The 26,968-nt window shown below is 40.5% G+C and overlaps 1 long non-coding RNA gene across 1 annotated transcript; it reads left to right on the top strand.

Moving 5' to 3' along the window:
• Positions 1 to 5,273: 5,273 nt before the first annotated feature.
• On the top strand, positions 5,274 to 25,492 carry LOC128821983 (uncharacterized). Its single transcript, XR_008441300.1, has 2 exons — positions 5,274 to 5,341; positions 25,356 to 25,492. It is a non-coding gene; the product is annotated as an uncharacterized LOC128821983 (long non-coding RNA).
• The last annotated feature ends 1,476 nt before the right edge of the window (positions 25,493 to 26,968 follow it).

Raw genomic sequence — 26,968 nt, 5'->3', positions numbered from 1 at the left:
CCTGGGTCACCATCTAGCTCCAAAGCAGCTTTTCCTGTTCTTTTGTGTTCAAATTGTTTGAAATGAAGAAAGAGCAATTTTTAAAGCTTTAGGCTGAAACGTGTGTCATGCCCAAGGGCACAATGTGGAGGGCATTCAAGGGCATCAAGCCAGCTGGGAGAGAGCTGGCTTGCTCTGCTCACCACCCTAGCCAACCTTGCCATAGGCCATACCCATACCATCCAGAAAAATTGCTTAACTGTGCCTGAGCTATGTGCAGTCAACTGAGCCTGCATTTCTCCTTGGAGGGAAGTAACTGATTTATTCAGGGAGCAAAACTAGCTTAAATGGATGGCTGAAGCCCAGAAGTAAAACATAGACCATTTCTGAGCCAGATTGACAGTGTAAACCACCCTCAACCACCCCTGTTGCTTGTACTACTTTCATTATACCTTTAAGCAACTTGTGCAATAATGACAAAATTATGCAAGCTAAGAAACATTCCAGCATACTTTTCAGACAGTGTTTATCACCTAAAGAAAACACTCAAATACATTGCTTTATTTAAATCTCATGATTATGCATTACAAATTACCAGGCAACCTTGATATGAAACTGTCAATGTTCAGTCAATATTACAAAGGTGTTATCAGTGCAGCTGTAGGTACAAAGCAAGCACAAATGCATACCTCTATTTTTGGAATATATGTATATTCCAAAATAAAGTACTTTTTGACTGTTCAAAATGCAGTAATCTATACTGGCAGAGAACACTAGCATAACATTACTCATCAATATAGAACCATTCCCCTCCAAAACAAAAGAAAACAAAAAAGCCCCAAAAAATCTCCAAAAAATTCCACTGCAAACTAAAAAAAAACCCATAATAATTTCCTGACCAATGGTACTGTATCACTGAAACTGGTTGACTGGGGAGAGAATGCTGCAACATAAAATCAAGATCAAGAAAGCACTACTTTATCTACTTACGGAAATTTCAGGAGACTGAGGCTGGCTGAAAGGCTGTGCTTTTGGTTTTGCAGGAAACTTCCCCTGAATTGCTGGGTATAGGGATGAGAAAGGAGACTGCTCCCTGACAACACATGGCCCAATAGAGGGGGGAGGTGTTGCTAAAACCAACCTGGCAACTCAGCAGTCCATCCTCTACCGTGGGCTGTGCTGAGGGTCTGATTTTTTGGCAGGGTAGGAAGTGAGGCAGAAGGAGCAGGGAATTGCCACAGTGCTATCCTTGTTTCCATGACATGTGCTTTTATAACTTGTGCTCCCTGAGGTAAAAGGCACAATTTGGACTCAACAGCTGACAACTCAGCAGTTCTCTGCCTGTGGGATAAGGGAAAACTGGTTCTGCTGCAGCGACAGTTGACCTCACTCCAGTGCCAGCTCCAGACAGTGCACAGAAAGGAGGGGGTGCATATGCCCTTCAAAACCTTACACCCGTACCAACATTCATACCAATGGCTTAGAAGCTATTTTTAGCCTAAGCACTTTCTGCTTACAGTGAAACCTGCTACTAGGAACCATTCCAAGAGACAGCAGCAGGGAAAGGCAGACAGCAGCAAAGTGGCAAAAGGCCCTTTTGAGCTTCTGGTGCTTGCAAGAGTTCAAGGACCTTACAACACACAGCAGCAGGGCTCCCACAGTCTGTAAATGTAGGGACTGCAAATTTTCCAGAGGAAGGAGGACAGCAGTGAGCAGCAAAGAAATGATGATGTGTATGAAAAACAGTCCCCAGATATATTTCTCAGGGACAGATAAGAACTTTCAAAGATCATTTATTCTAATTAAAATCTGTTTGTTTGTATGTCAGTAAGAAAGGAAAGCAAAGAACACAGGGGATGTCTGTGTTTTCTAGTCATAGATATCCTAGCTGCCCCTCAATCCCTCAAAATACAGGTAAGAAAATAGGTCTGTTCATCTAGGAATTTACATGATCCCCATCATTGCCATGCTAATGACTCTGGAAGAAATTCATGTGATTCTGGAAGATCATCCCTGAAGACATTTAAGCATGTATAAAACACAGACTTTTGATGCTTCAATCTAAAAGAGACATGTTTGAAAATCCCACTTAGTTGCAGGTAAATATTAGAGAGGAAAAAGAAATAAAAGGACAGGTGATGATAAATTTTGTAGGCATCAGCACACACAGATGCAGTCTCATCTTTGACAGGGCCATACCACTTGCCTGATGCTAAAACACTCAAGATTCAAAAAGCAACTACTCCCTGCTTGCATCTCTGATAAAATGAGCACAGAACCAAAGAATCAGGTTCCAAAGAAAAAAGCTGTTGCTTTTGTTTAAAGACATAGGAGAAGAAAGCAGCAGGAATGTTTCCTTTTCTGAGGCAACCCAAGTCACTGCAGCACTTGTGGGGGGCATCAGAAACACCTTAGGCTACTGAAAGTGACAGATGAGTCAGGATGAAGACTCCTTCAGCTCTTCTGTCGATTCTGAAGCTTAAGTAACCACTGAGTCAGTGCTACACTCATGTCCTTGTGAGCCCACACTCACTGGAAGTGCAGGATCGTGGTCTCCAGGTCTCGGTCGCAAGGACTGTTTTCATCTTTTACATTAAACTGTTTATGGAACAAAATGTATCAACCAGCTTTGGCGCATAGAGCACTTCTCAAGTCTTATCTAAAAGCAATTTATTTTTCTTATTTTTAGACAAATTTGATGCCTACCACTCAAGAAGTAATCATAACTAAATCTCGGGGCAAAAGAAAAACATAATCCATCTGCATCAGCCTTGTGATATATGACATTCTGCAAGATAGACTCAGTACTTACAAACATGTAGGTTGTTTAAATACATCTTCTCATAAAGCACAAAATTTGCTGTCAGACACTCACTGGATTAAGCAATCCAACATTCATACTCTAAAACAGCTGTTTCTAATACATTTAGAGATTCTGTTCTAGCATTACCTATGGATGTTAATAAAGCCAGATATTTTTTAAACATTTTCTAACACCCTGAGTAGCATGATGCTGAAACAGATGTGACCTTATAGCCAGAGACTGTAACTCAACAAGCACTTGAAATTAAAGTCCTATAAATACCTGTTGGAGTAGCAGCAGCAGCTTTGCCACCTGTGAAAAAGTCTTCCTCTCTCTGAGAGGAACATCTCCACCCATATGGTTGTTCCCATGTATTCCTGATTTACCTTCGGCAAGTCTGTGAGAATGCCCTCATCTAAAGTTTAAGTCTCTCCCTTTCCTCAGCACACCTGTAAAGAGATTTTACACAATCTAATTCACAGATAATGCTTGCCACTGGTTGCTCTAAGTGACTAAAGTCGTGCGTTTGGAGAGTGCACAATAGAAACTGTTATCACTTAATAATGCTAATAAAAGTTTGAATAGGTGAAACAGCGATAAGATGAAAGGATGCAAAGACTTAGTAAACAGAAAGCAAACAAAATCGGATCATCTACTGACTCCCTTAAAGTTATAATCCAAACCAGCCCCAACTTAATGATTTGTAAGCTTTCGTTTTGTGACTTTCTGCAAATTTTCCAGGGTAGATCATAGCCTTGCAGTCTACTGAGACTAGTCTGTCTCTTTTATTTACCTCTCCAAAGTAACCTGCAGACCCATCTCCAGCTAATAGCCAGCAACTCATGCTGACAAATAATAACCAAGTGCAGATACAGCACTTGTGTATCCCATTCTGTGGATACACTCAATGGCATTTGCTCCTGTCTCCTCCAAATCCAAATCCTTTTCCTCATCAAAGATAATTTTTGTTTTGATCTTCATTCAAATTGTGGCCAAATCCAGGAGACTTCTAGGTCTATTCTCACCTCTGCATACAGAAATCAACAGAAATCAAAGCTTATCTTTATCACCAAAATCGTGCAGCATAAAATGGTTGATGAGCTAAGGACAAGCACAGACTTTCTGCAGATCAAGGCATTCATGCATTCTTCCCTACAGGATGTGCAAGGCTTCAGATATAAAGCACGTGGGCACTGATGGATCTACACCAAAAAAACATTCTGTATCAGAATGTCTGTACGCAGAGGTGAAAATTGCCACATGCTGATTTGAGAGGGAACATGGCATGACACAGAGTTCGATCTTTCTCACAGTTAAACCTGCTTAGTCTTATTAGCAGTCTGGGTTCATGCTGTGGGGTTGAACTAAGGGTTTAGGTAGAATTTAAATATTTCTTCTACAGTAAGAAGAAAAGGCAGAATGGACTTCCAGGTGAGATGTCAAAGGCAAGTCACACTGCCTTACTTAGGTAATAAGCTGAGTTTCAAATACAGCAGAAATCAACCCAATTCCCAAGCTTTTCTGAAGGAAATTTGACAGAACACGGCCTTGATAATTGAATATAAATATTTGACTAGTTTAAGTGTGAAAGTCTGTCGAAAAGAATCAGAGTGACAATTCCCACACAACATCTCACTATCCCACTTTCCTCTGTATTAGGTGATTATAATACCTATCCAGATTTTCACTCCCATTCATAGCAAACTTCCCAGGCATTCACCACCAATGACAACTGAAAAACAAAGCATGCATATAACCAATTCCTACCGAAGTAATACACAGCATGCCAGCACAACATAGTCAATTCAAATGTACACGCTGAATTTTACAAAGGAATAAGGTTCTTTAGAGAACTGCCTCAAAGGTCTTCACAGATCGTTTTCAAACACGGTATCTAGACACATTCGAAATTCAATCACTCAAAACAGACACAGCTGCCGCAGTGCCAAAAGTCCCTGTACAGCTAGTGCGCAGCGAGGCGCCCAGCATATCTGGATGCTCCCCAAAACATAGAAGGGGCTCTAGAGTTCCCTCTTAAGGTCCATTTTTCAAAAGGGTGCTACTAAAATAAAATAATATAATATAAAATAAAATAAAATAAAATAAAAATAAATTACAAAAAGAGGCATAAATAGTATTTACCCGCTGCTTAGTCCTCGAGCCAACCAACCTGCCAGCCAGCAGAATGAGCTGTTGACAAAACACAGCCTCTATTTAAGTCGCAGGCTCCAGGCAGCGGCAGAGAGGAGCCGCCGGTCCCCCCCCCGCGCCCCCGAGGGAGGCTGCCGCGGTCTGCGCCCACACCGGCTCCGGCCCCCGCCGCGCCCCCGACGCCGCCGCCACTGCCACCTGTCCCCAGCCCCGGCCGAGCCCCGAGCCGCACGAGACCAGGCAGGCAGCCGGGGGACTCTCCGAAAATTCCCGTCGCCGCGCTGGGTCCCGGTGGGGCTGCCAGCCCCCCCTCCGCCCTTCCCGGCCGGCAGCTCCCCGGGGCGGACAGAGCGAGGGAGGGATGGAGGGAACATCCATCATCGCGCCCCTCGGGCCACCCCCTCCCAGGTGCGAGCGGCCGGGCGCGGGCGCCTGGCGCGGTCCTACACTCACCCGGCGCCGCCCGGCCGTGCCCTGAGGGGGCCGCATTGCCGCGGGTGTGCGGGCGGTGCGCGGCGCGGCCCAGCTCCGGCGGCAGCAGTGCGCAGCGCCGACAGGAAGGAGGGATGGAGCCGCGGAGGGAGGGAGGGAAAGAGAGGGAGGGAGGGAGGGAGGGAGGGATGGAGGAGCTGGGCTGGCGGGCTGCCCGCGGGAGGAGCCTCTGCCGCGCACCGCCTGCCGCCGCCCCCGGCCCTGCCGCGGGCACCGCCGCCTCTCGCCGCCCGGCACGGCCCGGTTCGGCCCCATTGCAGCAGCCCCGGTGCTGCCGTGCCGAAGTTGCCCGGCGCTGCGGGCTGACGGCGCTCTTGGCCGTGTGGTGGGGGCCGAGCTGCCGGGGGCACTGCAGCGCCGGCAGTGTGGCTGGGTCCCCAGCGGGCTATGGCGAGTGTGCTCTGGGAGAGCGATGGTGCGGGTCTAAGCCTTTCGGGTTTTCTCTGCGTCGCGGTCAAATATCCTTTATAGAAAAGTACCTTGAATACTTGCAGTGTTGCCAGACCTCCAGGGTTGGACGCGGTGGCCCTGGCTCCACAGATGCAGGGATTCTTGATTCATTTTATCTTAGTATTTGCCGCTAGTTTTTGAGGTCTGAGACTTGACCTCCAACATTTCTTTGCAGCCACAACTGTTGCATGTCAGCCTCTCTCGTAAATTAAATTTGAAATCCTCGCAATCCCGCAGTCTCAAGAGTCGGGCAATTAAAAAAAAAAAATATGCCACGAGACCCATAAAATCAGAAGAGATGGCAAGCCTGTGGCTCCTCTGTTGTGCCCCAGTCAACCACAGGAGAATGGGGAGAAAAAGTGAGTGCTGGATTTTCCTTGTATTTTTCTGCCTACAATTTCCTAGGGCATTTTTCCAAGTTGCTGCAGATTATTTGTTTGTCTGACAACCCAGATGACAGAAAACTGCAAATACTTGCATAGAATTCCTGGGCCAGACTTACATCTCATGATGGCTAAGTAGGTTTCAGGTCCCCAAATCCAGACTCTGCTGCCATCCTGCACATTGCCTGCACAGTCTACGTGAAGACAGGCTGTTCTGTAGAGAAGAAATCTGGCACTGTTCTATCTCCTTTCCAGCATTTTTAGTTGTGCAAATGGACCTGGACATGCAGTAAACCAGCAAGATGCACGTGAACCGTGTGGTTCAGTCATGCATCAAGATAAATGCCTTCAGATCTGTTCTAGCTCAAGAACACCTTGACTTCAGGCCTTGAACCCTGAGACATTTGTCTATGTGTTGGTCTTTCAAGAGGAAGGATTGAGTCTCCTTATACACCTACAACTCTTGGATTATTTTAAATTGATTTGAAGAAAAGCCATGAGCTGTGAATCCCAAGCAGAACATTGATGCATATTGAAACACCCACAGCTCCAAGGATGGACAGACTTTAAAGCAAGACTCCTATTAGGGATCTTCTATTTAGTAGGTTTAAGCAGTTGCCTTTCCAGCCCATCAGTCATCCTTTCACACTACCAAATCTCTCCTCACTGGAAAGGATGCTGGATGGTGAATTCTGTGGTAAAGTCTTCACTGTAAGCACAAAGAGGTTTGATAAGTCAGCTACCTAAGAGCATTTTCCCATTTAGTTCCCATTCTAGCCTAGAAGCCCTTCTACTTTCTTTTGTGCAAAAGCAACCAAATCACAATGAAACTGGGAATACGCAGCGCACCACAAGGTTTGAGGATAAGGTGGACATTTCATTGGGCACACCTGTTCAAGGGAGGACTGCCTCTGTCTTTTTTTCTAGATCTCATTAACTGGAGCCTGGTGCACTCTCTAGTCTGCATCTAAGTTTCATGAGGATGTAGCATGCACTTTGTGCCATGGATGGTACACACAAATGCAGGTTTCCATCCAAGAAAATGACACAAGAACTGTCTTTAAAAGGCATTGAAAATGGTAAATGAAATTGTACCACCTTTCTTTTCTGCAGCTCATGCTATTTCAAATTTAGTAAAGGCTCACAGGCATCTCACTTGTCAGAAAGCCCTGTAGCAGGTGTGTGATACCATCAGTAGTGGCAGAAGATTTGCAAATTTTCTAGATCACAAAACCAAGAAATAGTAATTTTTACTATTTTCTCTGTTTAATTAGCCAGATAGCTTCCCTGTAATTCACAGACATTTCATACAGAAGCTGTGTGTGTTTGAGGGGGTTTTTTTAAGCAGAAAAGTATGACTGTAAAATTAGAACAGGCTTCCAGGACAAAAAAGAGCTAGGGATAGTTCCTGAAGTTGTATTAATGTTTTGATATTGTAATAATGAGTCAATTTTCAGTGACTCAATTGGAAGTTAAGAGACAGAAATTTCTAGGTCTGGTACAATTTACAAGTCAGTATAGCACAAGTTTCAAGATCATAAGACTACAGATGGTTGGTATCAGTTATCTCTTTTTTTATACAGTGAAATATGTTAATTTTAATATAAACATCCCCTGGATAAATGAGTGACCTAATTACTCTGCTACTTCTGATCTGCAGTAAATATGCTATGCATGCATACAGTCTCATCGTGACGTCTTCTCCATAAAATATCAGAGCTGCTATATTTTATGAGGAAATTTATCTGCATAGAGTACATACATGAATGCTGTTTCCTGTCTTATCTCTGTTTTCCGGAGAACTGAAAGACAGATGCTGGAACACACAGCTATGCCTTTATATAGTCAGTGTAGGGTCTTGTCATTGATGTCAACAGCAGCAGGGCTGTGCCTTTCAACACTAATATTTTGGACCTTGAGAGGGAGAGGTTTAAGTCTCTATGGAAAGCAGGTTAGCTTCAGTTTATTTTAGTCTATCTCAAGGCTTAGTATTACTTAGAGAACAACAGATTTGCTGTCTAGGTCAGAAAAAAGTTCTTGAAGCATGTAATTCCAAATGAAAGTGAGAAGTCCAGCTAGGACATTTTTATTAATGAGAGTTTCCTGGAGCCATTTAGTCTTGTGTTTAAGGGTGTGTTGGTTATTTATGGCAGAGAAAAGGAACGGATGTGTTGATGTTATGGAATTTTTCCTTTGTGCATTGTTTCTCATTTCACAGTTGTATTTGGCACCTACTTTCCTCCAGCCAATAAAGAATATTAAAGAACTTCCTTTGCAAAGAAGATCTGTGCACGTTTTACAAATCATACAGTTTAACCAGATGTTTGAAAGGTAGTACTTCTACCAGCATTTACGTAAGCCAGAAATTGCAAATATATGGTAGTGCTGGCAAAGGTCTGCCAATGGTTGTTTTTATGGGCTATCTGTTCCTGTTTTCTTTAAAACAAAATTATATAATACAACCAACAAAGCAAATTTGGGTCTAACTGAATGTGTTCAGGAAGGCCAATAACAAAACTCAGATTGACTGTGATAAACACAGGAGTAACCTCTGCTCAAGCCAAGAATAACCTCGAGTACTGGGGATAGTGCATGTATTTTTGTGCACTTACAAAGCAACAGTTCTTTCCTATGAAGTCTCAGTGGAAGCATCTCTTCTTGTCAAGCTGACATGGAGCTTTTCTTGGAAATGAGGACACTGACCCCAGAGAAAAAAACTCTTGGTAATTAATAATTTTCAAATACAGAGCATTTTCTTCATCATTAAAGATCTATGCCTGTAAACCAGGGACATGTTGGCAATATATTACTAAAGGGCTTCAAAAAATTCCCTGATCTCTCTTGTCTGCAGAAAAACCATGTAGCCCTTTGTGGTTTTTGTGTTTACAGGGAGAAGCAATGAAGGACTTTGATCTACTGACCTGCACTAACTTTGATAGTGCCGTGAATTTAAAAAGAAATGGGTAGAAAAACACTACTTGCCAAAACCAATTAAATTTAATACACTCACATTCCTTTCACTGGGAAAAAAATCTGCCTCAGATGCCTGGGAAATACATGGTGTTGAAATACTGGATTGACTGTCTGTAATAGGACCCTTACTGCTGTCAGTGAAAGTAAAGCTTCTCCCATGCGTTACAGAGGTGATAGGAGATGGGTTACATTGCCACACATTGCCAAATGCCAAGGGCATTTGTGTGTAGGTTAGAAGATGGGGGTACCAACTGTTGAGCCTTCACTGAGTACCTTGGGTCCATCTTCACTGGCAACTACAAACAATTCTTTTGAACAGGTCTTTTATGTCTTCCTGAGTCAAGCAGCTGTGCAGTGATCTTGCCTCAGACCCTTCCTTGCCTTACTCTACAGAACCTTTAGAAAAGTTTCTGCTCATCACCTTATATCCTATTTTCACATCTTTATGGCTACTGTCTGCCTTCCTGATGAGATGTCATCTGAGCCCAGTTATCATTATATTATCAGAGCACAGTTTTTGGGGGGTGGCAAGTAGCCTGTGCTAAGGGAACAGAACTTTTGGTCTTATCTTGTGATCTTGATGTAACCAGCACACTCCTCACCATTCCTTGATTTGAGTACAGTCAATCATGCCCATTGTGTCTAGTAATGCTCATTCTTTCCACTCTTGTTCTAGTGTGACTTCTGATGATTCCACAAGCAGGCATTTCCATTTGTATTTCATCCAGCTAAGTCTTAATACCTCAGTTAAACATGTCTACAGGGGCTACAGTGAACTGGTGTCTAAAAAGGCACTTGGTGCTGAAGTTTCCCTGCTGCAACAATCTCCATGCTGTTACCAATTAAAAGCTGCGGGCCTGGTTTTTAATCTAAGCACTTGTGCAATCCTGCAGGTGCTTACACTGCAGCGTAAAGTACAGCACATGCTTAGTCATCACGTTGGATGCATCATATTTCTGAGTCTAATACAGTAGCATGAGAGGTCCGTTGTTGAGACAGTGATATAAGACACAGAATAGTTCTCGGGAAGGAATAAAGCTAAATACACATTTTTTAAGAAACATCAACAAATTGTCACAATCTTGCTGATTGTGGAAGAGTTGGTGGAATCAGGCCTAGAACTAAGTGTGATTTATAGATATGAAATTGAAGAAGCAAATTTTGTACAGTACTGGAAGAGCCTAATTACATAAGGAAAAAAAGAGGCTTTATGACAGTCAGAAGAAATTTAGATTTGTAATAGCCAGAGAAGCATGGAAAACTGAAAATAAAAGATAGCAAGAACATCTCAGACATTTGTATGCCTGTAATTTTACAAGGCACTTCACTGGCTCCCCGACAGCAGTATATCACATTTAAACATCCTGTTGTGTTCTTTGCAACTTTCAACTATGCTCCTTATTTCATAACTCTTTGTCACTGTTGTGGTGGCTCCATTTCCAGTGCCTTTCCCATCAGTCACACTTTTCTGATCACCAATTTATCAGCTAGATATTGCCATGCTTTATCTACTTCTAAGAGATCTCACCGAGAAATGCCCTCTGTACTACAAGGCTTAGTAAGCTGTTGCTTCAGATTTTCTGTGTATCAGTCCATGGCCTGAACATGTCTGATGAATGTTGGATAAATTCGAAGTACTCTAAGCTGTTATGAACTTTAGATGCACTCCAAGCTGATCTCCATTCAACCAGAATTCATGTAACTCAAGCTGAGCTGCCAGTTTCAGTGAATCCCAAGTAAGTCCCTAGAATTTTCAAAATTCTCCTTGCACAAAGCTTCCAGGCAGCAACATCCTCTCTCCACACTGAACTGTATCCAGGGAAAGAAATATGACTTCTCCAGCACTATCCTTGGACGGAGCTGTTAGCCCACTCATTGCTTGGAAGCAAATTTCTATGCATCAGCATAGAAGTAGCAAGACAAAGAGAGCTCAGTTAGAGAGAAGGTAGAAATATGTAACAAATGCTTTTCAGGAAAACAGGAAGTTCTGTATTCACATGGTTCACAGCATTCCTTCTGTCAGTCCTTCCATGTCGTTTTTCAGATGTGGGTTTCAGTACTTTTTCACATAGTGCATCAGAGCTTGGGATGTTATAGTATTAAACAATATGCAAATAAGATGCCTCAATGAGTGGGCTTGGAGGATATGATGGCAAATTCAGTTATTAGAAGCAACTTTTTCCTTTCTGGGTCTGACTTAAGAAATACTGGTGTTTTTGTTTGTGTTTTACCCTTGTTAACCACAGTTCTCTTGCAGGCTAATAAAAGGTCTTCATTTGAACACAGACAGAAGTGCTAACTTTAGTAAAGCAGATATTTCCAGCATGTTTGGAAGTCAGGCTGAAAGAAGTTTTCATAAAAGCAGGCAATTCCTTGCATGAGGTGACTTATTTCAGCAAATTCTGTATCTATTCTAGGAGTTTCCATCAAGGTGGACCTATTTTTGTTCTCAACCTTATTTTTATTGTTGTCTACAATAATAAAACTCTATAATGACATGCAATTCTAACCTAGTATCAACTTAATTACATATCTGTGTACATCCTTACATCCTGCTATGTGGTGTAACAGGCATTTTTGCTTTCAGTAGTTTGAAGACTAATGGCAATTTTAATTTGCCTCTGGAAAACCTGGTAAAGCCAAAGGAGCTGCCTGCACAGGGCCTGATTTTTTGTAGCATCAGTGCTGCAAGGCTCGGCTTCTTCAGGCAGAGAACAATTTTCTGCAAAACCCTTTTTAGAACAGGTGTGGACAGCAGTGGAGACACCAGAAATGTGTGTATGTACATGCTGAAAATTGTGTGACTGAGCATGCTTTGTCTTGTTCCCGTTCTTAGCCAAGTCGGGTATCTAGGCAGACATTCATTCCCCACTGGGGTCACATTAGATGCAGACCAGCCAGGTGTCCCAGAACTACGTCTGTCAGCACTGAGCTATAATGGATTCACATCCACACTTGTCTCTGTTCTGTCCTCCCTGCTCTGAAACACAGCTCACCTGGGAGGCTGCAAAGCACATTTTTCAGACAGGTGGTGTGAGTAGATGAGGCACAGGCTTATGCATGTTAATGAGGTGATGCATGTGTTGGACTAGATTAGGGTTTGTCGGGTACTTTTTCTGCCACCAGTATGAACTTCAGCATCCATCATATGTCTTTTATTCTGTGATTTTGAATTTTGTTAACATAATACTTTGAATATTTCCACACAGTAACACAGATTGAGGAAACAATTACGTTTCTTTTTTTTTCCTTTTTTTTTTCTTTTTTTTCTTTTTTCTTTTTTCAGTTTTGTTTTTTCAGTTTTCTTTTTTCCTTTTTTTTTTTTTATTAACCTCCCCTCAAGTTATTTTTTAACTGAATAGATTTCCTGCTGTGAGCTACATTGAGTACAAATATCAAGCCTCTGGAAAGCTGGTAGGAGGTAGTAATAAACAGGAATAAACAGCTAAGGGCAAAGGTTAAAGGGCTGTAGGGCTGGAATTAACATCCAAGGGCAGAAGCTGAAGGAGCACTCCTGCTGTGTGTCAAACCACAGTCCTGGGCTCCAGGCTGGCCTTAGTCTGGTGGAGGTGCTGAGTTTAAACTTCAGCTTTGTGCCTTAGCCATTAGATTGGAGTATTTCAGGCACAGTCAGGGACTTAAGCACACTTGCAACAGTCAGGATGAACTGACAGTAGGAACCTAAGGAAAAAAAAGAGCTTGCCTTTTGTCCATTGTCTGAGGCATCATAGTTGAGGGAGGTGCTCTCTGTCCCTAGTTGCAAAGATCATCTGGACTCTACTCTTTGTGAGCCCGCATCTGAGTATGACAGCAGTGCTCACCCTCCACAAAACTCTGTAACTGACTCATTTGGATGCCCACTGGAATGGGGAAACAAACTTGTCTGGGAGGAATACCTGACTTGGAGGAGAACATACATGCCAGAAGCTTTCATTAGGCTCTTAACTGCAATTTTAGAGATAGTTCAGTGAAGCCCCAGTAAGGGTGTTTGGTTTTGGCATGCTGGCTGTTGCAATCTCTAAGTATCGAATGCCTTTTCAGCCTGTGCCTGTTCCCTGCTTAGTGCAGGCTGCTGTGAAATGCAGCCTATCAGACATATATAGACACTGCAGCATTTGGCAATTTGATGTTCCTCCTACTTGGATAGGCTGCTAGCTCTCCTTCAGTCTAATGAAAATTGCAAACTTAAAAGTCAAGGTCCTGACACACTCTCTGCTAAACGTAAAATGTATAATAAAGCATCTAGTGAACACAGGAAAAGGCTCACAGGAAGCAACCTGCTGAGCACAGAGCACTTGTTCTAGCTAAAAGGAAATTCCTCGTTTCATTTGTTTTCTCAGTTTTGCTTTCCTCTACATAGCTCTGTAAGCTGAGGTTTTGTTCTTTCAACTTTTGTATACCAACAGGCAGCAATTCTACCATGCCTTGTTCCAGACCCCTGGCCTTACATAGAGTTGTTTGTCTCATGCCTGTAGTTGGCAAAACTCATGCCAAAGAGGACTCTGAAAGTTTTGGCCTGTTAAGATGTAAAATATACATACTGTGTGAAGTCACATTTAGATGGAGTCTCTTCTGGCTTTGGAGATTATAGCATTAGTATCACTATTTTGTGTCACATCTTGCCCTACCTACTCAACAGTTCTGTTCAAACCTCACTTAATTGGCATTTATGGCCCTGAATCCTCTTGGATTTAAACACCAGGGAAATTTGTTTCTCTGTACTCACAAGAGAGAAACAGTAAATGCCATCATAAGTGCACATACAGGCTTTAAAGGCTTCATTGGGAAGTGGAAGGGCTGGGGTGCAATGGCAAGGGATGCTCCAGAGGGTTTTCCGTGCCCCCAGGGTGCTCTGGCCGCCTCCTTAGGCTAGAGGGCGCTGTCCACTCTGATTTTGAAGCCTGGACATCCCTTAAAAACCAACAGGGAAGTAGTGGAGGCAGAAGGGGTTGGAGCGGGAGTGAAGGTGGTGGTGCAAATACTAGTGCCTGCGTAGGGAGCAGGAAGTGCAAAGTTCTGATCCCTGCTCCAGGGCATGCTTTTTTCCCCCCGTTGTGTTCGGGTGCAGAAACCGTGCGTTTTTCATACAGAACAGTGAGGCTTCCTCAGAAAGCTGGGAAGAAACTTGTATTTGCCAGTGACAGTCAGACTATGATTCACCCTGTCCCTTATTACAGCAGCAACCTTGACAACTGTCTTGTGCAATCCTACCACTTTCCCGGACTTCACGGGAACACAACCCTTTGTGTTGAGCTATTTCAGAATGGCCTGACTCCTCCCACCCGCAGAAGAGAAAGCCTGGATAGAAAGACTTGCTGAAACTCCCACTTCTTCGACACTAATGTAAGCTGTGCCATTAACATGTTTTCTTTTGACGTCCAAGTGGTAAAGTCTTCCTAACCTTCCCTACATCCCGAGGAAGCAGGATTTACAGTAGCCTTGAGTATGTGCCAATCAAAGCTCCGCAGCAGTGAGAAAAGGTGACTCTCGGGAATTAAGGGCTGGTTATTCTGTTTCCAGCTGGGAGTACAGAGCAGCACTGTCCTGTAGTGATAGCAGAGCAAGCATCTCACAGCTCCAGTGCCCACAACCCCAGAGAGAGGCTCTGGTATTAGGAGATAAGCTTATGCTCTGCACAGATGACAGTGGTTGTATAAATCATTGGTTTTTTGGTAAGAAGTGTTTGCCAGAGAGACTGCAGGCTGCTGTTATTGCACAGGGATGTGAAATCTGGTCTGGTACTGCAACTGGCTCTGACTCGAGAAAGAGGGAGTGTACCAAAGGCTTCAGGGGGAATCTGTACCAGTTGGCCTGTAGGATGGGTTCTCACAGCTGGTAAGAAGAAGTACAACAATAACCCTTCTTCCAAAGGGAGCTACTCATCAGTCTCAGATTGACCCAGAAACAAGCATTTGAGTTTTAGAAGACTGGGGGCAGTCTTACCTTGAACACCAAAAAAATGTTAGTTTTGCTAACTACTACACCTCTGCAAATACTATTGCCTCTCTATTTCTCTCCTTGTTTTGATTGGATCTTTTTTTTTTCTTTTTTGTTCTCCCTTCCCCTCTCCTTTGCACTTTTGCTTAATTATTCTGAAGCTGGTTAAAAGCTACTCTAGCACTTTCGTACAAAGGTCTATAGTCTGTGGTGCCAAGTGTCATAGAAATCTCCAGGGGGCTAGCCCTCATTCTATCCTGCAGCAGTCACTGACCAAATGTGATGCTACTCTTAACTTCTGAGACGAAACACAAGCTGCAGAACCAACCCCGTAAATAGTCTCTCAGAGATGCATTAAGTTTTCTCCTCTAACTTCCACGCTGTACAGAGAAAAAACTTTCACAGGAAATCTCTGTACTGGAAACAAATGGGAAGCATAGCACTCTAAAGATTAGAGAAGAAGGGTTATCTTTCTGTTTAGCTAGTCGTTTGCAGCTTACAGCAGTTTGGAAAGATAAAGCTATGTAAATGTTAAATTTTATTAAGGGACATAAGGCAGCTCCATATTTACTAGCATGTATGTTTAATATCAAATCTGGCCAGGCAAAGTGACAAATCCCTTGTCTTTGATGTATTCAGGAGCATATCTGGCCTGTGCAAACCTTTGCTGTCAGTTTTAGTGGGAAAAGAACTCTATACCATAAGACCTATACTCTCACAAAACTTTTCCTGATAAAGATGAACTGAGCAGAGAGGATAACTGTAGTGACATTATCACTAGAAAGATTGTTACTTTACCACTATGACTTTCTTCTCTCCTTTCTTTTTTATTCCTAAAAGCCAGTTAATGATGTTCAAAGGATGTGTGTTAATGCTTGCTTTGGAAACAAATGTAATTAACACATAATTCGTGATTTTGCAATTTTGCTTTTGAAATTATGCAGCACAGAATATTTGCAAGTTTCAAAATCTATACATTTTGATTTTTCTTGAGGAAGGGTTTTATGCATGAAAACTTCTTTTGTTAGTCAAAAGGGAAACAACATTGGGCAGCTTCTGAATAATCTTGATAAATTAAGTAATAATTGCTGATCAATCTATATCCAAAATGCAATCAATATCCAAATTTCACATATAACTTCTGTTATAAAGCTTACTTCTCTTTTTGTTCCAGGCTGGTAAATTTTCTATATTCTTTTGATTTATTGTTATGGAAGTATTGAGTTTGGTTTTACAAAGCTCAGAAAGAGAGGCAACAAACCCTCTACCAAGGGATTATATTTCACAACATTTTACTTTTCCAGTCACATGTTTTTTGTGACCTTCAAAATCTCCTATTTAGGTCTAGTAAGTTCTGAAGAATGACCCTATAGCATATAAAATAATCCAAAATTATTTAGATAATGAAGAATCTGTGGCATTCAATGAAGTCCATGACACTATTTTTATATGACTCCTTCATCCAGCAAAATCCAAGGTCCTGATGGCTTGTGAAAAGCAAGAGAAGTTATGCAGATCCAGACCTAGAGAAAATCAAACATGGAGAGCTGTGTAAGGCATTAGCAGTCTCTACCTCCCTGATGCTCTTTGGACTGTAATCCTCTTGACATGATTTTGATGACAGGAGCTTGGAATCTCTGCAAAGGATATCTTTTAGCACTGATCTCTCAGGTTTGCAAAAGACATATAAAATACTGTGTTCTTGGTTGTCCCAGTGAAGTCACAGGACTTTCTTGGGGTGCTCCAGTATCCTTAAGACATTTACCCATTTCCCCACTGTTTCAGAATAACAGAACCGAAACCACTATTTGTCCAGGGAATGTGTCAGTCTATTGGTATTATGTAAAAAACCAGCATAAAGCGTTTTCTGTACCCCAAATTTTTGCTATGAGGACTTTTCTGATACATATTTGTGAAGGTCTGCATGGCCAACAAGCAGATAAATGAGCAGAAAGAGAAAGTAGTGTGAAAATAGGAAAAGTCACTGCAGAAGCACTTGCCATGAGCAATATAAAGTTAGATGAGAGCTCCTATGAGTGTTGGCTGAAAGAAACAGGGACTTAGGAGTAGTGGAAGAGAATCCAACTGTTAGAGGCTGATGCATTCAGGAATACAGGCTTTCTGGGGTCTTTGCACGTAAACTAGGGTACAACACAAAAGGTCTGACTGTCACTACCTTCTCTGAAGATGAAGCATCTAAACATGAAACAGCCTAAATTTTGTTAGTTGCTCAAATAAAGTGGGGGACCCGAGAGGAAATATTACCTGTAAGGCTCATAAAAAGCTAGCAGGAATGATAGGATACATGAATCTTAGGAATATATATATAGTTATGTGAAGTATAACTCCAAACACTGGAGAGATGCTCAATGTCATGTGTTGCTTTCAACCTGAATGGTTGCTACAACAGCCCAAAGAGCTGGCAACTGAACTGAAAACTTAAATACAGGGTGTCCAGTCTTCATCTACAAGTAAATCTTGTATAAGCTGTTTTGAAGAGATTCTGGGGTTTTGCTTTGCTTCACTCAAATGATTTAGAAATGGCAGCATATATGACATGAGAAGTATTTTTCACAGGCAAGTTCTGTATTGGAAACAATAATTGGAAAGCATGGGGCTGTAGTGGTTAAGGTGCAAAGGTAGAAGATTACTCACAGGACAGTGCGCACAGATTTACAAATCCAGTGATTACTGAATTCTGGCATGAAATATTGTTATGCTTTTGCTACTAAGCTCAGCCAAACAAGATAATCACTGTAAAGAAAAGGAGATAAATTTAAAAATTTATGAGCTCCCACTGCTGATATTTGTTTCTGCAGTCACAAACCAACAGTTTTGAATTGAGATCCCCCTTCTGAAATAATGTGAAAATGCTTAAATAAGAAAACCAAGCAAAAAGAAACAGAGGAGGAGTTAAAGAGGGGCAAATACACCAAGATGCACTTGTCACCGACTTCTGAATACAAGCATTTTCATATGAGAAAAAAGAAAATGTATTTTAAAATATTTTTAACAATAATTAAATGTCCATATTCTGTTACAGAAACTGTGAAGATCTTGATGTATCTCTGGAAATTTCAGTGCAGAAAGAAGGCTAGAAATAATTTGTAAGAATGAGCTGAGGTGCTTTGGCCAGCTTTTTCTTTTTCTTTTTCTTTTTCTTTTTCTTTTTCTTTTTCTTTTTCTTTTCCTTTTCCTTTTCCTTTTCCTTTTTCTTTTTCTTTTTCTTTTTCTTTTTCTTTTTCTTTTTCTTTTTCTTTTTCTTTTTCTTTTTCCTTTTTTTCAGCAATAATCCTACTTTTTATGTCTTCAGCTTTTGATTTTTTAAGAACACATTACCACTGACTTCTTCTGAGTGAAATAATTTGATAATGGCAGACTTGAGCATTCAGTATTTAGTGATCCTATATTATTTTCATTGGAGTAAAATAAAGAAATGCATTGGAGATTTTTATAGATAAAGGCTTAGAATAAGATCAGAAGTTTAGAATCATTTCATATTTAGTAACACAGACAGGTGGCAGCTTGAATGTCTGAAACCCACATGTGGAGATATGCAAAAAATGTCTTTTAAAGACACTCATACGTTAAGATTATCAGCAAAATTGTTAAGATGAAAGGTTTATTAAATGAAAAGCTTAAGCTGTTTATTTCCTATTAAAAATAGAAGTCTAGAACATATTTCATACAAGTCTATCAACTCATATAGAATTGACAATGATAACATGACCTTGAACTTGTAATGGGATGGAAAACCTTTTCTGAAGTCCTTGATCTGAAAGTCGTGAGCTGTTCAAAGTTCATTTATTTGAGAGATGATGCATGCAGCAACAGATGGAACCTCCCGAGGAAGCCTGAGTATATTCAAAAGCTTCCTAATGATTCCAGTAAAAGTCCTTGTACAGAAAGTTCCAGCTCACTTCTTGTTTACTTGGTTAGCTGCTGTAGAGGAGTCACATAGGATTTCCCTAACAAATCACATGTTCTCATATTGCAGCATCCTTGAGCCAAATGCATAGAAAACCTTGGGTAACCTTTTCTTCTTCAATATACACAGGGAGAAAAAAATCTGTTTTCAACATTTTTGGCCCCTGCATTACATAGATGATGGCCAAATAATGAGCTCTTCAGCATATTTCCTCCTGAACTCTGAACACTAACTGTATAATTTTCTGTCAGTTTATCCTTAACAGACTGGAATTTATAAGTAAGAGGGTCGTACATATAGTAACATAACATGAATGTAGGCTTACAATTTTGAGTATTAGTTCACAGGAAATTACTCTGATCTAGATGCTGTGAGCAATTTTCCTGTGCCTACTGAGAGACAAAGAGAACTAGGGCTGGAAGAGGCTTTGAAAGTGTTTCTGGAAAATCTGGCTTCCAATATCTGCTTCTTTCTTAGGCGCTTCAAAGTCACACATGGCCTCACCCTTAAGCGCTTGGCTTTCATAACTAATTCTCTGAGAACTGAGTGCAGGTACCTTCAGTCAGTGTTCTTATTGCAAAAGATGCCTAAAGATAACTAATACAAAACCAGAACAACACAGATTTCTCCAGATTCCTACTAGAATGTGTCAAGTTGAATACTTGTCACAAGAAGGAGAGAGCTGAATTCTGACCTCTGCTCCAAGGACGGTGCCCTGAATCCACTCACTATTTAACATAAATAGCCCTTTAAGCAGGACCAGAACCCAGGGTTCCATTAGTCTATGTAAGTGCTATAATTACTGAATTACTGCTGTCTTTTTCCTTCTTGGTGAGACCTGAAGTCTTTCTAGAGAATGACTTGTCTTTCACAGAAGAGGTAAAAACAGACATCAGTTGCCTGTGTCACACACACAGGATACCTGTCTTGTATGTGCACTTTCATACCAAATGTGTAGAACACTTTAGGTCACTAGTTTCTTTACAATCTACACAAAAGAGAGCTGTACTTAGACTTCAAAGTACTCATGGCATTGAAAATACAATATGTATTCTGACTAATCATAATAAATATATAATTTCCAGTTCACACTGTCTTGCTGACTTGTGCAGAAAAATTTATATAGGCTTTCCTGTAGTATCTGTGAAAGATTTTCATTCCCCTTTGAAGAGAGGGGATAGCACACTCATGACTCAGGCAAATAGGAGCGAAGGTGATAAGAATTTCTACTGATATTTAGGGGCACCAGATTTTTCATTACACTGTTTATTTATTTTCATTGATGTCATCCTCACTTGTGCTCATACCACTTGTAAAACCAAAGCCATTTAAGTGCAAATTATTCTTTTTGGAAGACTGTTATAACAGATTTCTTTTATTTTCTTCATTTCATGCAGAGTAACTCAGAAAATATTTTATATTAATGATGGCTTTCTCACCAGTCTTCTTCCACAGAAGGCATTGACACCACTGATACCACAACAACATTGATATTGATAAAATACGTCTTTAAGAACAGCAACTGTTCCCTCCAGGATTTCATGTTAATACTAACAGGCTTTGTTTAAATCTTTGTAATGGAAAAGCTCCCTTTGAATCCAGTGGGCTTTGGATAAATTCCTTGGACTCTGAGGCCAGAAAACTTTCTTCACTAGCATAGATTCATTAACTTGGGCAAGTACATGCAGAGAAGCCTTGATATGTTCTCAGTAGGTGACAAAAGTTGCACAAAGAGGAATTTTAGTGATTCATATCATATAATTTAGTGATGATAACAGCCTAAACAACCAGTCTGTGGCCATATGAGGGGTCAGGATTGTCTGGTGCAATCTAAGATCTAATTCTTATTAAAAAAATAAGATATTTACTCCATCATACTGTGTCTTGAAATATAACCAGAAGAGAAGCTCTAAACTACAAAAAAACATACTGGAAACTATTCCTTCTCTTTAAAGAATACTTTGCAGCCCAGGTTAATAGTTCAGACACTCATTTCCAAGGTGATCTGTGCAAGTTTTCTGTAGTAGACATCCTTCCCACATTTGTACAGCACTGAAGAGTTAATGTCTTCAGTAACCTTTTCATTTTTGCAAAGCATAAACTTTACAAAAACATAGCATTTTATTTAAATTATGTGTTTAGTTCTTCTAACCAACAGAAATTAAAGGTTTTGGAAATCATGTCAAGGTCACTGTATAGACTGTGCACAAATTTTGTGGTTGCTTTTGTGTCCTCAGTGACTCACCCAAAGCTGTTTTTGTATTCTTAAAATATAGATTTAGCTTCAACTTTGGTTCAGCTTTTATAGTAACATTTGATGCTGTCTTCAAATCTAGAAGATATTTGTAAAGTAATTTATCTTCACTCTGTGCCTCTCACTCTTTCCAGAAAGCACTAGTGTACCTTTTATTTCTGTATTCAAATGTAGATAAAACCTAGCAGAAAGCTAAGTTAAAAAATAATTCTGTTATAAAATCACTTACAGGAGGGAAATACCCTTCTCTTGATTTCCAAGCCCAAAGGTGTCACCTTCTTCAATGCTTTCATGAAAGAATATGGAATAAAGAGTTTGGCAATCAATAGTGATCAGCTGCATTTAAGTGGACAAGGACAGTTTATACACTCTTGCTTTATATAATTGGAAAGCATCCTTAAGCATGAGCATCCAAAACTTACTCATGCTCTTGAAGTTAAAAAATCACTATTTTTCCCAGTTTTGGGCATGTGACATGGTTGAATTAGGAAAACTGAAATGTAACTTCATAACTCATATTGCTACTGAGGTATTATTTGGCACCAGGCATCATGTTTTAAATGCAAGAACCAGGAACATTATTATTCACTGCTGTGTATTTCAGGTCAGAAGTAGGTGCATTCTCAAATTCTTAGGCAAAAAGCTAGAGTCTCCAGAAAATAAGTGAGAAAGACTTTTCCTTCATAATGGCAATTAAATCTGGCTTGAAATCCACAGACTGCTTGATAATTCTGGGCAGATAAGCTCCTGCAGCACATAACAAATGAGCAGTGAGCTACATCTCAGTTTTTGTTATTACTTTCAATCCTGTCTGTGTGGCCAGCCCAGCAGTACAGTGTGCATGATAAGCACAGCTCACTTTTGCTTCAGAGACATGGGGAGCCGGACATTCCCCTCATCTTTTTCGACTTGATGAATACGCTCAAACTTCTGTTTAAGCTGAAGTAGAATCACTTAAAATATAAGGCTCCTCCTTTGTTTATTTTGAGACCTAGATGAGTAAACTCAGGAATGATGTAAATGGTGATACAGCTTAGGATCTGGGCTGCTCACCACTTGGCAGACTGTAATCACAATGTTCTCCTCTGTTACACGCCTGTCTCCTATGGCATGTGCCTGCGAGGCATAATTCTCTGCTGGTGGTCCATTGCATTCCCACATACTCGCTGCCTTCCCCCCTTCATGGATTTAGAGAACATAATGACTCATGACTCCTCAGTTTGCCTGAAACTCCTTCTGCTCAGGCATGTTTTCTGTGTAGCTGGTCACATGTGTTAAGAACAAAGTTTTAACTTAGTGCTTCCACTTTGCTTCCTTTGGATTGACTAGCCTCAAGTAGCAACGGAAGACCTTTACCCAGATGCTTCTTGGCCTGCCTTGTGTCATCTTAACCACACACTGACCACTGAAGCTATGGGGATTAAATGACTATTCATGTTCTTTGTTGATCCCCCATTATTCCTAATTAATTTTCTTACCCACACATGCTTGAGCAGTATTTTATTTCTGTAGTTATTTCATTTATTTGTCTTTTTAGTAAATCACTATGGGTCACTTCTATGTAAAACAAGATGAATTAAAATTGTCTGGTATATTCTAAACTCTAGTATTATGATTTAAAAATAAGGCAACACATGTTCCTAGTACATTTACCTTCTCAGACTGATACTAATTTCCGTATTTCCATTGAAATTCTGAGGTGCTTTAACTGCCAATGCTCTGATCTCTACAATTATCAGCTGATAGAGAAGCTTCTCTAAAATTCTCTTATCTGAGTTGGCTTTATCTTCATTTATCTTAAGTTCTATTTTTCTTTCTACTTCCTTGATGTGTCCAATTATTGTTTGTACCTTATTTTCTTTCTTCTGCAAGCACCAAAATTATTAGTGACATCCGAGGGACTAGTGAAGATCACTAATTTCTGTTCCTCCAGAAAATATTATAGTTGTGCTATGACTCCCAGGACATCTTAAGAAGGCACAACAAAGTCAGTCTTCCTGTGTACTCCCACTCCTATTTTCCAGAAACCACATTTCTATTTAGCTGTTCTCTTCTGTGTAAGGGAAAAGTATTTATGTTGTCACAAAAGGGTACAAGTTTTTATGAGTAGGAAGTTTTTATGACACTTATTACTGTTTATTTCAACACTTTCTAAGAAATGATGGAGAAAAACTATTTACAGACCAACAAAGTCAGTTTCTATAATCTTTAATCCATCTTATTCCACGATCCCACAAAGTTCTTTCCATCATCTCTCTGGTTACAATGATTTGGTTCTAAAATTCCTTACTCTTCATTTTTTTTTCTTGATGAGAGCTCAAACTGCCTTTTAAATCTCCTATAAACTTATCTTTCTCAAGCAGCTCAGCTATCTTTAACACATCTATACTAAGTCACTAAAACCTCCCTCCTTCTACCCCTCTGTCCATAACTGCATTCTTGCTATCACATTCACAGCTGATCTTGTCTCCATGTGCTGTAGCTTGCATAAAATACTCACACATTATGTGCATTTTCCTCTTGCTTCATTTGTTTCACCAAATCCTGAAAAGCCTGCATGGTCCTCTAGGTGCTTTTTTGCCTTATCATGCTTACATCACACTTAGAATAGGACCAGCTTGGGGGTTCTATGCTCGCTCTTACATGCCTGTCTCCAGTTACATTACCATGAGCTCTTCCAATGCTTCTTTGTCCTTACACCTAGAATTGTCCTGAATTATCTGAATTATTGTCTTTGATCTAACATGAGATAAAGTTTGTTGTGTTATACCAGGATGTTGTGTTATACCTGTAACTTGTCTACTGATTTTTCTTATAATAAATATTAGATCCCTGTCTTCCACATCTTCCTTTGCTACTTTCATATTGGAGCCATACATCACTATTTGGTACCACACTTTGCAATATTTTTGAAGACTATTATCACAATCAGGCAGAATTAATATTTTAAGTTTTTAGGAATTTCTTTGCAGGGAGCACATTTTTATATTCCTATGTTCAGGATGCTCCACTAGCTTGAGGCACTGACAGTTTGCTTGTTTTTTCCTTCAAGGATTATAAAAATGGAGCATATAATTTCAGGAGATTGATAATATATCATTGGTGATATAGAGAGACATAATCTTATCCCCCTTGCCTTTCTTCCTCCTTCTGACTATTGCTGCTAAAATAAACAGTGATGATCCTCCCTAAGAAGCAGAAGTAGTCTTGGATACCTTTCCCTCCATTTGGTAAAAGCACCTGTGAATGATATTTCTCTCTTCATGGCACCACTCATGTTTATTTCAATTAAACTGTTGCTTGTCTTGTCTGAGAAAGCCAGCATAGATATAATAAACTTTATTACAAAGGCTATCATATGCATGTCATTTTATATTTTTAGCACTATAGTTTGGAGTACTCCTGCCCTGGGTTACCATGTTCCCTGCATGCCTTGTTAGGATTTGTAGAGCAGAGGAGATTTCTTGCAGCTTAGAATGGAACAGTAAGTCTAAGCTTCAAAGGCACCTAATGAATGAAGGCCACACTTCACAGAATTTGAGTGCTTCTGTCCTTGCTCCCCTTTGAAAATTACAGCCCAAACACAACACTAAATGCAGCTGTCAGAGATTTTGAGACATCATACAGAAAGTACATTTTCATGCTCTTTCTGTCAGCACTTATTTTGTCAGAAGAGGCGTATTGTCTTCTACAGCAGCTGTTATTCCAATATTCCTTTTTCATAATAAAACCAATTGAATCCGTTTAGGCAAAAGACAGCATGCTTTCATCATGTCATGTCTAGAAGTCTGTGGGAATTCCTGTAAAGCAAAAGATCACTATGTGGCCTGCTAAGTAAAAAGAGCATGAATGCCTTTCTCTGTATATGCCTGTATATATGTGTCTGTGCATATTTGCAGGGTGGTATTGCCACTGTAGATCTTATTTAACTGCTAAAAGGAAACAATGACTTAGAATTTCTCCTCAGAATGTTTTTATCTCAAATTCCATTGTTTATATTCCTAGGGCACAGTCACTCTTTCCTGCTGTTGAGATGCCAAGATCACAGCTACAATGGAATAGGAAGAGAAGCAGTGCAAGGTAAAATCAGGCTGCTTGTAAAGGATTGATTTGGCAAATTATATAAACATTTTTTAACTCAAGTGGATATTTAGTTTCTTTGTTGAACACAGATGGATGTTAGAATAAAGCATAGCTCTATTCTGAAATGCTCTGTTGAGTCATTTTCTTAAAACTTATAATGACTCAGTGTAATAGAGAAGACTACAAAGTCTTCTGCTACACAGCACTCTGCAGCCTGAACCAAGTTACACTCCTAAGCTGCACATGGAGAGCTTCTCTATGTGTTTGTCACCCAGGTGTCAATTGCAGAATTGTGTCAATTGTCAAGTGTTTTCTTGGCTCTGCTTCTTAACTGTCCAGCTGTGAAGAGTTCTGCAAGACTCCTATAGGTAAAAGCAAAGGGAAATGAGGTAAACAGGCTGGCAATGACAAGAAAGGCACCAGAAGGAACACCAGCAGTCTCAAAAAGCCTTTACCTCAGACAGCAACATCCTGAAGTACCCAGGGAATATGCTCTGGTCACATTCTGTGCTGTAAAAGCTTTCAAATTTTAAAGGAGAGAAACAAGGGAAACTGAGGAAAATTCTGAAATGTTAAGTACTTGGGATGCTTCCTATGCCATTATAATAGGTGCATTTCTAATGGATTCTTATGGTAAATTATCGTACAGTAATACAACCACAGGATATACTTGATTGCAAATCTGGCCTCTGTACTTTAAGAATCATTTCTATAGGGAAGCAGATGAGTAGAGGAAAAGAGCAAGACACTGGCATGGAAATTAGGTCTGGCCTTAGCTTTACATAATTCCACAGTTGTAAATCTTAGAGAACATCACTGGTGATCAGTTCTACTACAACATTCAGCAATGTGAAAGAGTAACTTTTTCTCACCTAGATAAAAGTAACAGGCTTTGGCTGAACACCCAGTATCTTTTGTATGTGGCAAACCAAGAATTGGAGGTTCAGTAGTTGACAGAGACCCAGGAGTACTGGAGCTTAGAGCTGCCTGAGACAAAACAATAAGAGTATGTGTATTGACAGCACTGGTTACAGCCTCCCTCTCCCTCACAATTGGCACCATTTAGTGGGATGTGTTTCCTATCACATGATGGGGGAGTCTGTGTACACCTCCAATTTCTGTGAATCAGCATCTCAGCTGGATCAATTTGTGTCGAAATAGGTTGTTCTCATTAAAAAAAAATTAATAAAAATAAAATTAATAAAAAAAAATAATAACTTAATAGCCTGTTAATTAAAACACTCAGTCTGTGACCTGGGATCTCATCTGGTTCAAATTTGAGAGCAAATCTTTCCAATGACAAATGGGGCAATTGTCTTCTATTTCCCCTGTAGAAGTTATCTCACTCAATACAAACTTTTGAAATAGTCTTTAGGCAAGAAAAAGAGAACTGCTGCTGTGTCTTGGTGCTGAGGACACAATTCTGGAGTGCTGTGATTCCTATCCCTCCCCCCAACAGGTACTTCAGTATTTTATGAGAAGCAGAATAACTTAAGCAGTCTAAAACGTCTAATTCAGAGGGCAGTGACTGGCAA

The sequence above is a fragment of the Vidua macroura genome, chromosome Z, assembly GCF_024509145.1.
Source record: "Vidua macroura isolate BioBank_ID:100142 chromosome Z, ASM2450914v1, whole genome shotgun sequence".
NCBI lineage: Eukaryota > Metazoa > Chordata > Aves > Passeriformes > Viduidae > Vidua > Vidua macroura.
The sequence above is the reverse complement of the archived record's forward strand: the minus strand, read 5'-3'. Positions and strand labels throughout refer to the sequence as shown.